Raw genomic sequence first — 15,681 nt, 5'->3', positions numbered from 1 at the left:
CTCAACAAGGGGCGGCAGTCAAAGAAATGTCGGCGACTGAGGAAGAACTTCCATGGTGAGCAGAAATCCAGATCGGTGATGTTGACACCCCCTTTGATAAAAGAGACGGAGTACTACAGATTGTGTGACGCAATGCTGCTGCATTTAGCCAACACCCTTCTGATTTTGGGCAAGCAGATGAAGTGTATTATCACATCCCCACGGGGACGACCCCTCCTATCAAGGAACGACACGACCCCTTCCTCCAGCTATGTATCAGCCAGTGAGGAACATGATCGCGGAGATGAAAGAGGCTGGGGTCATCCGCGAAAGTCACAGCCCATGGGCCGCTCCACTGGTGATAGTTAAGAAGAAAAATGGTAGTCTGCGCTTCTGCATAGATTATCGCAGGCTCAATGCTGCAACTCACAAGGATGCCTACCCGCTTCCCCGAATCGAAGAATCTCTGACGGCCTTAAAGACAGCAGCGTATTTCTACACACTGGACCTCACCAGTGGCTACTGGCAGGTCCAAATGGCCCCTGAAGACATCGAGAATATGGCTTTCACTATGCCAATGGGCTTATTCGAGGTTATGAGGATGCCATTCGGGCTCTGCAATGCTCCGGCCACCTTCCAGCGCGTCATGGAGCACTGCCTCGGACACCGCAATTTCGAGATGGTCCTGTTGTACCTCGATGATGTGATAATCTTCTCAAGAAACTACGAGGACCATCTGCGACATTTGGGAGAAGTGTTCCAACAATTGACCAACTGCAGCCTGAAGCTAAAACCGAGCAAATGTTACCTGCTCAAGCCCAAAGTCCAGTATCTTGGACACGTCGTCAGCACCGAGGGCGTGATGCCTGATCCAGAGAAGATCAGAGTCGTTCAGGACTGGCCAGTCCCGAAGACCGTCAGAGATGTCCCAAGTTATCTGGGATTCATGGGCTACTATAGACGTTTCATTGAACAATTTGCCCCGTTAAATGAATTGCTCTGAGGCCAATCAGGTCATGAGCGAAGAGGGTCGTCCTTGGTGTGTTGGGGAGAGGAACAACAGCGAGCCTTCCATCAGTTGAAGTTGTCTTTAATCGAAGCCCCATTATTGGCCTATCCTGATTATGAACAACCATTCCAAGTGTACACAGACGCCAGTCACCGGGGGCTAGGAGCTGTCTCCCAGGTGCAGGATGGGCGTGAAAGAGTGATTGCATACACCAGCCGGGGCCTCCGCAAGACTGAGCGGAACTGTGAGAACTACAGTGCATTTAAGCTGGAGTTGCTCACCCTCATTTGGGCTGTCACTGAAAAGTTTAAACATTATCTGACCGCCACGCCATTCGTCATCATGACGGATAATAACCCGCTGGCACATCTGTCTACTGCTAAGCTCGGAGCTCTTGAACAGAGATGGGTATCCCGACTAGCCAATTTCCGGTATACCGTATCCTACCGAAGTGGGAAGTCAAACGGGAATGTCGACGCCCTCTCCCGATTACCCACTGTAGATGTCGCGGAGGAAGACAGAGATGTGGATGAGGAGGTTGAGACCCCGGTGTTTAAAGCCTCTCGAAAGGGACGAACGGTCACGTCAGACCCCCTATCCATAATGGGAACTCCACTGGTCGGAAACGCCCTACTTGATGCTACCACCGTTGATTGGCGCGAGAGACAGCGAAAGAGTCCAGTGCTGAGGGAACTTGTGGCCTTAGTGCATCAGCAACGCTAGCTAACCTGGATCCATCAGGCCAAGGCTGACCCAGAATTGATCAAGTTACTACGGCATAGGGAACGCACTCACCTGGAAGAAGGGATCCTAGTGTGTACCAGCATAGATCCAAGTACCCACCAACCAGTCACTCAGGTGGTTGTCCCTAAAGATCAAGCCACTCTTCTGCTCACAGCCTACCATGACAAATCCGGACACTTTGGCACTCAAAAGACTGAAGCCATCCTACGCATGCGGTATTTCTGGGTGGGCATGCGAGAAGATGTGGAAAGATGGTGCCATGACTGTGTCCTATGTACAAGGAAAAGACAGCCCGACACTGCCCAAAAGGACCCTCTACATCCCATTAAGAGCCAATATCCACTACAGATCATTACCCTGGACCATGTGAAATTGGAACCGAGCACCAATGTGTACCTGTATGCCCTTACGATAACGGATCATTACAGCAAATTCCTAGTGGCAGTCCCAGCCAAGGATCTCACTGCTAAAACCACTGCCAAACTATTTTTAAAGCACTTTGCCAGACTCTATGGGTATCCAGACTGCATCTTGACTGACAACGGCCCCGCCTTCGAGTTACAGTTGTTTCACGAACTTTGGGGGTCATTCCGAGTTGTTCGCTCGCAAGCTGCTTTTAGCAGCTTTGCACACGCTAAGCCGCCGCCTATTGGGAGTGAATCTTAGCTTATCAAAATTGCGAACGAAAGATTAGCAGAATTGCGAATAGACACTTCTTAGCAGTTTCTGAGTAGCTCCAGACTTACTCAGCATCTGCGATCAGTTCAGTCAGTTTCGTTCCTGGTTTGACGTCACAAACACACCCAGCGTTCGCCCAGACACTCCTCCATTTTTCCAGCCACTCCCGCGTTTTTCCCAGAAACGGTAGCGTTTTTTCACACACTCCCATAAAATGGCCAGTTTCCGCCCAGAAACACCCACTTCCTGTCAATCACATTACGATCACCAGAACCAAGAAAAAACCTCGTAATGCCGTGAGTAACATACCTAACTGCATAGCAAATTTACTTGGCGCAGTCGCACTGCGGACACAGCGCATGCGCATTAGCGACTAATCGCTCCGTTGCGAAAAAAAATAACGAGCGAACAACTCAGAATGACCCCCTTTGTTCCTACTACGGCTGTTGAAAAGCTCGGATGACTGCCTATCACCCGCAGGGGAATGGATTGTGCGAACGAGCTAACCAGACCCTCACCGGGATGCTCCGGAGCCTGGCGACAGAGGATCACACCATATGGCCGACCGTGCTCCCCGAATTGACCTATCTCTACAACAACACGGAACATTGCTCTACCGGCTTCACGCCATACTACCTCATGTTTAGCCAACAAAGCAAATTACCCCAAAGCCTGGAATTGGCCCCTGCAATGATTCCGCCGTCGACCCAAAGACCGACTAGATCCGTGAGCACCAGCGGAGGATAAAAGCTGCCCGAGAAATTGTAACAAAAAGAGTGGAGCATGCTCAGCATCAGCAGGAGATGAACTACAATGCCCACATCCAGCCTGAGGCATTGAGGACTGGAGACCTTGTCTGGAAGAAACGGAATAACCGCACCAGCAAGCTTGACGCTATGTGGGAGAGTTGCCCGTACGTAATGGTCAGTGTTCCTGAGGGCGAAGACTATACCTACGAGATTCGTAGGGTACCAGAAGGTCCAGTCAGCGTTGTGCCAAGGGACCAATTCAAGCTCTGTACTGTAGAACTACCGACGAAGAGTGCAGACGCACCTGTGGCAGAGGGACAGGAGACCCTGGGGGGCATACCCTTACACGATCCCATGGAGCTCTTGGTGTTTATGGGTGGCCTACCGCCACCACATTTAGCCCCACCTGTGGCTCCAGACCCAGTGTTCAACAGGCCTGTTGAAAGCCTGAATCGGCCTAACCTAGTTACCGCTCCTAGCGAGAGCGACCTTCCTGTAGTTGAGACCAGAAGGTCAGGACGTAGCACACAAGGCGTCCCGCCTTTAAGGTATAGAGAGTAAAAAGTTAACTGTTTTTTTTTTGTATAGTTATACCCGATTCGTTTGCACTTGTTTAATGTTATTTTTGAATTGAGACTCATGTTAGAGACTTTGGTTTGCTGGCGTATGCGTGAGGACACGCATCCTTTAACCAGGGGCACATGTGGTACCCACGTTTGGGGATACCCCTAGTAACCCCCTCCTGGCTCTAACTGCACCCAACGCTGCCTAAGGAACCCCCCCTTTTTGCTTCACTGGCACTGATAGGGTTAAACTCCCTACCTGGTGCCTGTCGACAACTAGGGCACTGGGACCCAGGACAGCCCACCGGACACAGGAGAGCGGGAACCTCTGGAGTCCCCGTGACTGAAGGACAAGAAGGCGTGCAGGAGAAGGGGAGGGGACTGATATAAGAAGACCGGTGTCTGGAGAGGGTCAGAGTCCATCGCGCGGCTGCGATGTGAAGAGGGCAGCCGGACCGCCGCAGGCAGTGCACCAGACGGAGAGTTGCGAGTGTGACAGTCATCATGGTTCGAGCCGCCAGCCACCGCCAGGGTGTGGAGAGGCAGCTGCTGATCGCGGAAGGGGGAAGCCGCCGCACGCAGGGAGAAAAGCCGCTGCCGGGAGCCCAAGAGGGCCAGAGTCGCAGGGGTGTCAGGTACTGACGGAGCCCCGCTGCCGCTGACAGAGACACGCTGCCAGACAGAGGTCCGCTCACCGGGAGCCGCTGGTAGAGAGACATGGCCAAAGATGCTGAGGTGAGCGCTGTACAGCCTGGGGGCAGGGACGGACCTAGCGAGAGGCAGGAGAGAGGGAGAGCTGCCTGAAAGGACGGAGTCCAGCATCACTGCCGCTGTCAGGCATACTGAGGGTTGGGCCTCACTGTAGTGAGAGAGGAGGAACGCGGTCAGAATACCAGTAGGAGCAGGTGAGATGCTGGTACACCCAGGGGCACTCCAATAACAAGCACAAAGTAGCTGTTAATCCACAGAGATATTGGCAGCTACAGCCCGAGACAGGGATACCTGCAGGTATTTGAATAGACATTTCATAGCTAACTTTTATGGAAGCACTCAACTCCTATTAATAAAGATTGTAGTGGGGAACCAGGGGGACGCCCCTAATCCCAAGTCCTTCAGCTAAAGGCTCCAAGTAAAAAGTGCCTCGCTACTGCCTGGTGGCGACAATTGGTAATTACTGACTCCTCTATTAATGCTGAGACATGTAACCCAGTCAAATACTTACCTTTCCGTGGATACAAATACCTCTCCAGTCATAGAGGCGCCTGGCGCTGCCGAACTACCTATCTTTCTGTGGATACAAATACGGTTAGTACCATTAACCATTGATGCTGTGTCGTATCACAAACAGTTAGTTCTACACACCTTCCTACAAATACTTATCTTACGTCCACTGATGTCTTCCCAGGAGTTCTATGTTAGAGTGCAAGTGTTCTGTTAAAGAGACACTGACCGCAACCGCCCACTGAGGTGCAGGAACTGAACATTAATGCCCGGCGTGCAACGCCATCTTATGGACAGTTTAGGAAGTGCTTCCACATTACTGTCAGGACATTTCTTACCCTAAGATAATGCTACCTCCCAAATGATTGTTCTTGCATGTGACATATTTGATTGTTTGATCCAGTCATAATAATACCTTTGAGATATCTAAGTTGTGAACACTGTTATAGACAGGGAAAGAAGCAGGGTATTGTAATGATGTTCAACCTATGCAATTGCTCCTAATGACAATTGAGTTATAGCGGTGACCGATATTTCCAGTGCAATAACTGGTTGTCACCGTATCCCTGTATAGTGGTCCTTGAGCACACTGTGTTTGGGTTGTCGTCCCGGGGCCCTCCTGGTCCTTCTGTCCCAGCTTTACAGGTGACGTGAAGAATAGTTGCTGGCCTCGACATCGCTGAAGAAGGGATACGGCCGATCACGAATGCCTGAACCTCAGGTACAAACACACTCCACCCACATTATAGCAATATTACACGTGCACAGAGCCCGGCAGCTCCACAAACTGCGGCAAGGACAGATGGTACAGTGGAGGAAGTGCTCCCTTCAGGTCTCCTGCAGTTCCGCCTCTGTCCCCGCACGACCTACTTATAATCCGGCAATGGTGCTGCTGTTGACGTCTGGTGCTGAGAGCCAGACTCCCACCTACCCGCTGTCTATGAGGCTGGGGGACGGGCAGGGGCATTTTAATATACCGTATATACTCGAGTATAAGCCGACTTTTTCAGCACTTTTTTTTGTGCTGAAAAAGCCACCTCGGCTTATACTCGAGTCAGTGACAGGCAGAGGCAGAGCAGTGTGAAGGAGGGACACGGAGCGCACAGCGCGCGGCTCTCCTGTGTCCCTCCTGCATCTCCGGCGGCAGCAGCGGCGGTTCTATTACAGGAAGTACCCGTTCGTGACCTCTGATCACGAACCGGCACTTCCTTTAATAGACCCGCCGCGGCCGCCGAAGATGCAGGAGGGACACAGGAGAGGCGCGTGCTGTGCGCTTCGTGTCCCTCCAGAAGACAGCGCGGGATCGACGGAGGGGTAAGTAACAACACTGTGGGGCATACCTGGCACTTGGGGAGGGAACGTATCTGGCATCATGAGGGGGCGTATCTGGCAGCACTGTGGGGGCGTATCTGGCAGCACTGTGGGGGCATATCTGGCAGCACTGTGGGGGCATATCTGGCAGCACTGTGGGGGCATAACTGGCAGCACTGTGGGGGCATATCTGGCAGCACTGTGGGGGCATATCTGGCAGCACTGTGGGGGCATATCTGGCAGCACTGTGGGGGCATATCTGGCAGCACTGTGGGGGCATATCTGGCAGCACTGTGGGGGCATATCTGGCAGCACTGTGGGGGCATATCTGGCAGCACTGTGGGGGCATATCTGGCAGCACTGTGGGGGCATAACTGGCAGCACTGTGGGGGCATATCTGGCAGCACTGTGGGGGCATATCTGGCAGCACTGTGGGGGCATATCTGGCAGCACTGTGGGGTCATATCTGGCAGCACTGTGGGGGCATATCTGGCAGCACTGTGGGGGCATATCTGGCAGCACTGTGGGGGCATATCTGGCAGCACTGTGGGGGCATATCTGGCAGCACTGTGGGGGCATATCTGGCACTATGAGGGCATATCTGGCAGCACTGTGGGGGCATATCTGGCAGCACTGTGGGGGCATATCTGGCACTATGAGGGCATATCTGGCACTGAGGGCTGTGTACGGCTAGAGCTGCATTTCCCACCCTAGGCTTATACTCGAGTCAATAAGTTTTCCCAGGTTTTTGTGGTAGAATTAGGTGCCTCGGCTTATATTCGGGTCGACTTATACTCGAGTATATACGGTAATGTAAGTAAATATAATTTGTGCACACTCCCGCCCCGCTGCCCAATCACATTAAGACTCAGTGACAGGGGCGTGCTTGCATATGGACTGACAGCACGCCCCTATCAAAGCGGTACTTCTAGAGGCTATTACTGCCCGATGCTTGGCCCCACCCCCCGCTCCCAGACCTCCTTTATTGACAGCGGAAGGCACCGAGAACGGTGCCTCCAAAACACGCTTAAAACAGTTTTTAGTAGGTAAGAAAATGAATAAAATAATACAAAGGCTAAAGTATATACTTATGACACAGAATATGTGTCATAAGTATCTTATTTTATTATTTTAATCATTAATGACAGGGGAGGAACTGCTCCCCTGACTGCACGTTGGTTGCTGGGCTGTAATGGGGTATTCTCATGTGTAAAGCTCAGTGAGGGTATGCCACGGGGAAGTGTGGGCTATGTAGAGTTGGATGTAAGCATAAATGTGCCTGTTTCCAGATGTATCTTTTGCACATAGTGTAGTAGGGCTTTTCCATTTGGCCGCAGTGTTTACTAGATTATGGCAATGTGAAAGTCTGGCTCTGTGCATACCTCCCAACGTTTGGGGCAGCCAAAGAGGGAAATTTGCGCGGTGTAGCCACACTGGATTTTGAAAAGGGGCATGACCTATGTGGGAAGGGGGGCGTGGCTTCATGGGTGTGCTGCGATCACGTTTTTTTCACTGAGGGGGCATGCCCATCTCTCTGTGAGCTGCTGGCATGCCCCTTTTCCCTCTGTCTCCAGTGAACACACGCTGTGCGCATGCTAAGCAGGGCAGCGATTACATGAGCCTCCCAACTGCACCCCCCACCGTGGGACACTGCGGCCCGTGGGTGGGACAGTCCCAAAAAAATGGGGCTGTCCCGCGTAAATCGGGACAATTGAGAGGTATGCTTTGTGTACTAAAAGCTGTGTGATTGGATATGGAAGCCCATCCCACCCACAGTTGCAGCAGTCATCATTAGTATTGGGACTTACACCAGCCCAAGGCAGAGTGCAAAGATTCATCTGAAACACATGTCCCATGTCTGCAGATGAGCACAGAAGTTGGCTAACATGCCCCCAACACTCCACATAATTGATGTATACATTCCTTTAAGTTTATAGACAAATATTTTAAAAAGTACATTATTATTGTTATATTGTTGGAAAGTTTGAAACGCATATTTTGTTAGGAAGAGGCGTAGCTAGGGTTTTCGGAGCCCAGGGCAAGATGGAAAATAGCTCCCCCCCCAAAAAAAAAAAAAAACAGCAAAAGAAGCATGTGCACGTGCTGAAGGCGCGTGCGGCAAAAAAATGGGCGTGGCCATACACCAGAAGGGGTCTGGCCACACTCCAGAAGGGGTGTGGCCACTGAAAATGGCCCACAGTGCCAGTTACATTGCCACACAGTGCCAGATACAATGCCCCACAGTGCCGGATACATGCCCCACAGTGCCAGATACATTGCCCCACAGTGCCAGATGCATTGCCCCACAGTGCCAGATACATTGCCCCACAGTGCCAGTTACATGCCCCACAGTGCCAGATACATGCCCCACAGTGCCAGTTACATTGCCCCACAGTGCCAGTTACATTGCCCCAGTGCCAGTTACATTGCCCCACAGTGCCAGTTACATTGCCCCAGTGCCAGTTACATTGCCCCACAGTGCCAGATACATGCCCCACAGTGCCAGTTACATTGCCCCACAGTGCCAGTTACAATGCCCCACAGTGCCAGTTACATGCCCCACTCATTGCCAGATACATGCCCCACTGTGCCAGTTACATGCCCCACTCAGTGCCAGATACATGACCCACTGTGCCGCCCCCCCCCCCCCCGGTAACTCACTGCTTGTTGATATGTGAGGGGAGGAGAGCGCAGCGCCGCGCCTCTCCTTCCCCTCACTGCTCCAGGTCTCCGGCGGCTGTGTGGCGCCGGTTCGCTAGCCAATCAGAGCTCGCGGACCGGCAGCCAATCAGGAGCCGGTCCGCAAGCTCTGATTGGCTAACGCCGCCGGAGACCGGACACACGCAGAGCTGCTGGCAGCGCTGCTAGTGCTGGCAGCGGCGGTGAGGGAGAGACGCTGCGCTCTCCTCCCCTCACATTTCGGAGTGACGGGGGCGAGTGGGGCATGATGCCCTTGCCGCCGGCGGCGCCCCCCTTTCCTGGGCCTGCCAAGGCGCCCAGGGCACGTGCCCCACTCGCCCTACCCTTGTTACGCCTCTGTTGTTAGGCCCCATACTGACTTGACGAGATTTTGAAAGCTCTCACTCAGAATGGGCAATCTGAGCGATATCTTTCACAATCTAGTCCAGTGTGTACACTAAATGCTGCGCATCGTTAACAACCCCCTCCCTCGTCTGAACATGTACGGACAAGGGAGCTTGCACCCCTCCCACTGTAGCTGCCTGTCCAGCCACATCGGCAAGTGTGTACGCCAATATTGGCATCAGCTGTGATCGCATAGTGTGTAGGGCCCTTAAGACTTCATTATATTTTTTTATAAATAATAAACCTGTTGACTTCTATAATGTAGAAGGTTCAAGTGTTGAGAAACTAAAAAAAAGAAGAAAAAAAAAGGAAATGTAAGAAAATAAATTATAACTTAAAAAGGTACAAGTAGTATAAACATTGGCAACCCTAAATACAAACGTTTTTAACATGAACTATCAGCAGCAGTAGGAGACAGATGGTCAGAAATCCATACACAATCCATTTGCAGCACAATATTTTTCCATCAGGGCCAACGAAAATTGGCCCTCATTCAGCTTCAGTTGTAGTTTTGCTAAATTAACAAATCTGCAACTGCTTGCGATCGCATGCTGGGGGCCGCCCAGCAAAGAGCAAGGCTGCCCAGTATGCAAATGCACGCAAGCTATGCGATCGCAATTCAATTGCGATTGCACCGCTAACCCTGCAAAACAAGGGTAACTCCCACCCTGCACAGTCTAGATGCAAAGGCAGGTGCACCATGACTACATTTTGCATCGCAGTGGCTATGTGTGACATCACGCGGCTGCCCCGAAAATGTCTCTGACCCGTCCTTGTTTTTGCCATCCCGCCTCTGCAAAGATGCGCCACCGCCCACAACTGTGCCGCGAATGCCTCTGCCTGTTAATCAGGCAAATGCGTTTGCATTCCTGAGAGCATCTCCCGGACCTGCGCATGCACACTGCCGCGTAAACAGGGGAAATGCAATCGCATCTCAGTAGCGTATGTTACTGAATAAGGCCCTTTGTGCAGCAGTCCTGATCTTGTGTCCAGCATTGACCCGAGTGCTGTGCACACACTCAATAATTCTCTTGCCGAACAGTTAGAAATTAGCTCTTAGGGCCGATTACTTTAGGCTACAGCCAATCAGCCAATTCACAACTCCAATTATATGAGGGTAAAAGACACTACACAGACCAATAGCTTCCACTTGGTCTATCACAACCCTAGGCATTAGGTTTTGTACCCATGTGTTTCTCTGGGTTGCCTGATGCTGTATGTGATACTTTTAGTAACAATGGACTTGTGACAGACCAGACCTGCAATAGATTTTCTCCCCAATCTACACAGTTCAGTACTGTCCATCCAGTAGTAGCGGATCTTGCCACGGGCAAGCAGGACTTTTGCCCGGGGCGCCGCCTTCCGGAGGGCGCAGGGCGCCATCCGGAGGGCGCCGCACCAGGGCAAGATCCGCTGCTGCTGTGCGCCCCCTGCTGCCGCTGGTCGCTGCCCCCCCGCTCCTGCTGGGAAGGGAAACTAGACGCGTACGCATCTAGTATCCCTTCGTGGAAAGGTCCTTTACTGTGCGGTGCGCAATGACGTATTCGCGCACCGCACAGCAAAGGTCCTCTCCACGAAGGGAACTAGACGCTACGCGTCTAGTTTCCCTTCGTGGAGAGGACCTTTGCTGTGCGGTGCGCGATGACGTCATCGTGCACCGCACATCATTTCAGTCTGTACAGCGGGCGTAAATGACCATGCCCCCTGTAGGAAGCCATGCCCCCTAATGCCGCACGGGGGTGCCAGAAGCCCTGGAACAGGCCCTGTGTCCATCACATACTATGCTGTGACTAATTTACAACGCTCTGCAACATTGTACATTATACAGTGCTCAGCCTTGTAGCTTATGCATAACATGCTGGCAGAAATGGTCTGTACTATATTTTATATTTTTTTTAAACTTCGCACAATGCTATGCATTTCCACAGGAGATAATTCACTTTGGTGCTATTAAATGTAATTGGTTTGTTTGTTTCAATGGGCATACACCTGTCGTATTGTCTTGTCATCTGTACAGAGTGATTGCTGTCATTACAGAAAATGCAAGATCATTTTGTGGCTCATACTGTAGATTAAAACCCAGCACTGCGTCAGCTGCATTCAAAGAGAGTCCCGGCTGGTGTCACAGAGAGACAGATGAAGGGTGACAGGCAACATATGAGAGTATTAGACAAGAGAAGAGCAATACCACATTATACTCTAGCAGAACTGTGCTCCATTATATCTAATGCCTTCAGCACCCAAAAACAGGGCCGTCTTAACAGCAGTGTAGGCCCCTGGGCAAAGCAATGCACTGGGGCCCTTACCCATCCTCCAGCAGTAGGGATGGGGGTGCTATCAGGAGGTTTGATGTCCTGCTGGCGGTAGGGTGTGTTCTATCTTCCACTAAGCATATAGGACCTTGAGCAGTAATTTCTGCTAATTACTCCTTTACTGCACAGATGGTGGGAGATGAAGCAGGAGGTAGAACTCTAAAAAGTAGAAGGGGGCATTGGGCTGAATGAAAGGACCCCGATACATGACTTACAGTGCATAACAAACTAGAGCCTCCCACCTTTCAGGAGGTACTGGAGACTTGGGGATCAAAGTTCAGGAACCAGAGCAATCCACCGACAAAAATATAAAACTGCATACCAGGCGTGTGGAACTGGAGCAGGAACCAGCTGCTGAAAGGCTGATATCTCTGGTTCTGGGCATAGTAGAGACAAACTGCCAGTGTCCACCGAAAGGGGAGTGTCCCAGCTTGTGGTGTGTACCCTCAGAAAAAACTCTAGGTCAGACAGAACCTGAGATAACTGGCAGGGAAGACTTGGATGGGGACCATTGCTTAGAAGTCAGATATTTCCGGTTCCCAAGGGCCGATATTCAAAAACCTGGTATCACTGTAAAAAGGGGACCCTCAGCTATCAGGCTAGGGCCCTTAGACTCCTGGGGCCCTTGGGCAAGTGTCCATTGAGCCCATATGAAAAGACGGCTCTGCCCAAAAACACAGCTGATATGTAGTCATTATGTCAGCAATCACAAAGTCGACAGTCAAAAGGTTGACACAATAATGGTGACTGTTATAATGCCAATGTAGTTAAAATGTCAAAACCCCAAATACAGACACATGACATGTTGACAGAGTGAAAAGGCCAATAACAATAATTTTTAGGGTTAGGCTGAAAAGTAGGTGTCATTATATACCTTTTGACATTTTAATCATGTCAACTCAACATTGATATTTTTTATGTCAGTATTATGGTTTCTAGATAATGAATGTCAGTATTATAAATATCGACAAAACATACCAAACCCATAGGGGTAAATTTACTAAGGTTGGAGTTTTTTAGAACTGGTGATGTTACCTATAGCAACCAATCAGATTATATTATCTTCTAGAAGCATCTAGATAAATGTTAAGTAGAATGTGATTGGTTGCTATTAGCAACATCACCAGCTCTAAAAAAAAACCTCCCACCTTAGTAAATTTACTCCATAGATAGATCCATGATATTCATGCTTTTGATCCATCTTGCCTAACAATTACCTGTACAGCTCTCTTGTTCATTGTACATATCACTATCCCCTTGTGTTGATGACAGGGTAATAATGACACATGAATGTTTCCCAGATGAACAGTGTCAAAATTCCCATATTGAGTCACTTTTCCGGATCTCTTGCCAAGGTTATCCTGACACTACAAATAGAGTCATGTAAATAAAGCATGGAATATTCACTAAATACATTAATATGTATTAATAATTATTTGTTATTTGCATATACTGTACAATAATACTCAATGCATACATTGTTTTTCTAGAGTATTTACACCAAGGTTGTCATTCCCTAGTCTTATTGTAACACACTGGTTACAAATTACAGATACTCGGGAGCTTAGGTTTGTCTTATTGTAGTACTTACTGTACATTTTTGTTTTAAAAAAGGATATCACCCTGACAGATAATTGTTTTGATGAGCCATGCAAACTTTAGTCATTCTCATTAAAGTCCACAAGCAGAATATAATTTATTCCTCTACAGAATAGGTATAAAGATAAATCCCATTCTTATTATTCTAATAAATATATCTAAAAAAATCATTAACATGGTTATTAAAATCAGAAAACATATGCCAGCACCTGTGAAGACTCGTAGGTATTAAGGAGAGAATATAAATATTAGGACTTGTAAGTTATGTTTCCTTAAAGTCTGAGTTATGAATCTACCGCATACAGGTCAATAGACTGATTAATTTAGGCTGCTGGCTTTGTTAACTATCAGACTAGACAGCCACAGGAAAAAAAATTGGTAGCACCCAGGAGGTAATCATTAGTATGGCAATGCTAATTCAAGCCTATGAAGGCTTTGTGGAAGATGTCAGGTCTTTACATCAAAGGTAATCAGTTTAGCTATTCAGTGGACATCCTCTCTGCCACTCATAAAGTAGGCACCAAGCAGGGTACATTTGATCTGCCTACATGTGTATTGAGATGCCCCCACACAAGCTAAGTACACTAGATTAAAGGCACATCGCATTGCATATTATTTATGAAGTAAAATTAATATTTCCATAATCACAAAGAACGTCCAAGTTTCCATAAAGAAATAACTGGTCTATTCGCAGGTGGGGTGTGAGTTGCAAATCTCTAAGAAGCATAATTTCCCAGATATGAAGTATCTACACCAATCCCATCTCACAATGGGGCAAATGTATTAACCTGTAGAAGGCATAAGAAAGTGATAAACCAGTGATATGTGCAAGGTGATAAACACACCAGCCAATCAGTTCCAATATGTAAATTAACAGTTAGGATCTGATTGGCTGGTGCCTTTATCACCTTGCACATATCACTGGTTTATCACTTCCTTATGCCTTCTCCAGGTTAATACATCTGCCCCAATGTATCATAGTGTCATTTTGTAGCTAAAATAGCAGAAAGTAATATTGGCACCCCATATTCTAGATCATCATATCGCAGTGAAAGTTATGCCCAATTATGTTAATTTGAGCTATAAGTTATATGAGAAAGTCAGGGAAAGTCCCAATCTCAATTACGTAACCAGCCAATCGGCAGGTACAGATGTGGCATCCTCCAAAGTGTGATGCTCTGCAGATAAAAGGTATGACCACCAGGGACATGCGTCATTGATGATTAAAATAATACAAAAAAGATACTTATGACACATATTCTGTGTCATAAGTATCTCCTTTATTATTCTAATCATTATTAAGGTGTTAAATGGGGTTGGGAGGCACCGATCGTGGTGCCTCCCGTTGTGAATGGGAAAGGTGTGGGAGCAGGGGGCGGGGACAAGCCATGGGCAGGAAAAGCCCATTGAAATTACATAGGAAAGCGGCACCATTAGAGGTGCCGCTTTCATACAGGGACGTGCTTTCAACCTATGAAAGCACGCCCCTGTGATTGGGGCCACAGTGATTGGCCTGCGGATCCATCACTGGATTCGCTGTCATCACTTGGTGGGCTTGGCGGCGGGGTACGGGCGGTGGCGGCGGGGGGATGCGGTGGAGGTGCGGGCGGCGGGATGCAGCAGAGGTGTGGGCGGCGGTGGAGGCGGGACATGGCAGGCAGGGCCATTCTGCAGAGTTTGGCAGCGTAGCGGTACCAGTTTAAAAAATGGCCCCTCAGCGTAATTTTTTTAATTCAAGATGGCCGTCGCAAGCCAATCACGGCTCACCACGTCATCGCCCCGCCCCCTCTCGCTGACTTATATAAGTCAGCGCGAGGCAGCTGCGTCAATCCGACAGCAGAGGAGGAGCAGTGAAGAGCTCCTTAAGAAAGAAGATGCAGTGGAAGTCCTGGATGGGCAGCGGCTATGCAAAAGAGCCCACCCGTGAAGACGTCGGAAGCCCTGGTGTGAGGCAGCGGGCGGCGGCACAGCAACCCGGCCTGAGTACGGAGGAACCAGGATCCGAGAGGATCCGGGTTCCTCCAATCAGCGCCCCAGGATTTGAACTGGGCGCAGGACGCGAGCCAATCGCGGCTCGCGGCTTGGCGCCCAATGAGGAGCCGCCACGACGGGCCAATCAGTGCTCATCGCGGCGGACCAATGGGAGTCCGCCGCGTCATCGCTCCGCCTCCTCCCAGCGGCTTATATCAGGCGCTGGGCGGCGGTGGAGTTCAGTTGCGCGCCGGAGCCGGAGCAGAGAAGAGTTACAGAAGATGCCGGAAGAAGACTAGCAGCGGCGGAAGGTGCGGCGCCGGAGAAGGCCGAAGAACGGGCGGAGAAGAAAGAAGGCAGAAGGCGGGACGGAGAAGACCCAAGAGGCGGAGCCAGGAGCCCAGCAGCGGAGGTCCGGCAGAGAGTGCTGCAGAGAGAGGGAAGCAAAAGAGCTGACGCAG

This window comes from Pseudophryne corroboree, chromosome 3 (assembly GCF_028390025.1).
Source record: "Pseudophryne corroboree isolate aPseCor3 chromosome 3, aPseCor3.hap2, whole genome shotgun sequence".
In the NCBI taxonomy this organism is placed as follows: domain Eukaryota; kingdom Metazoa; phylum Chordata; class Amphibia; order Anura; family Myobatrachidae; genus Pseudophryne; species Pseudophryne corroboree.
The sequence above is the reverse complement of the archived record's forward strand: the minus strand, read 5'-3'. Positions refer to the sequence as shown.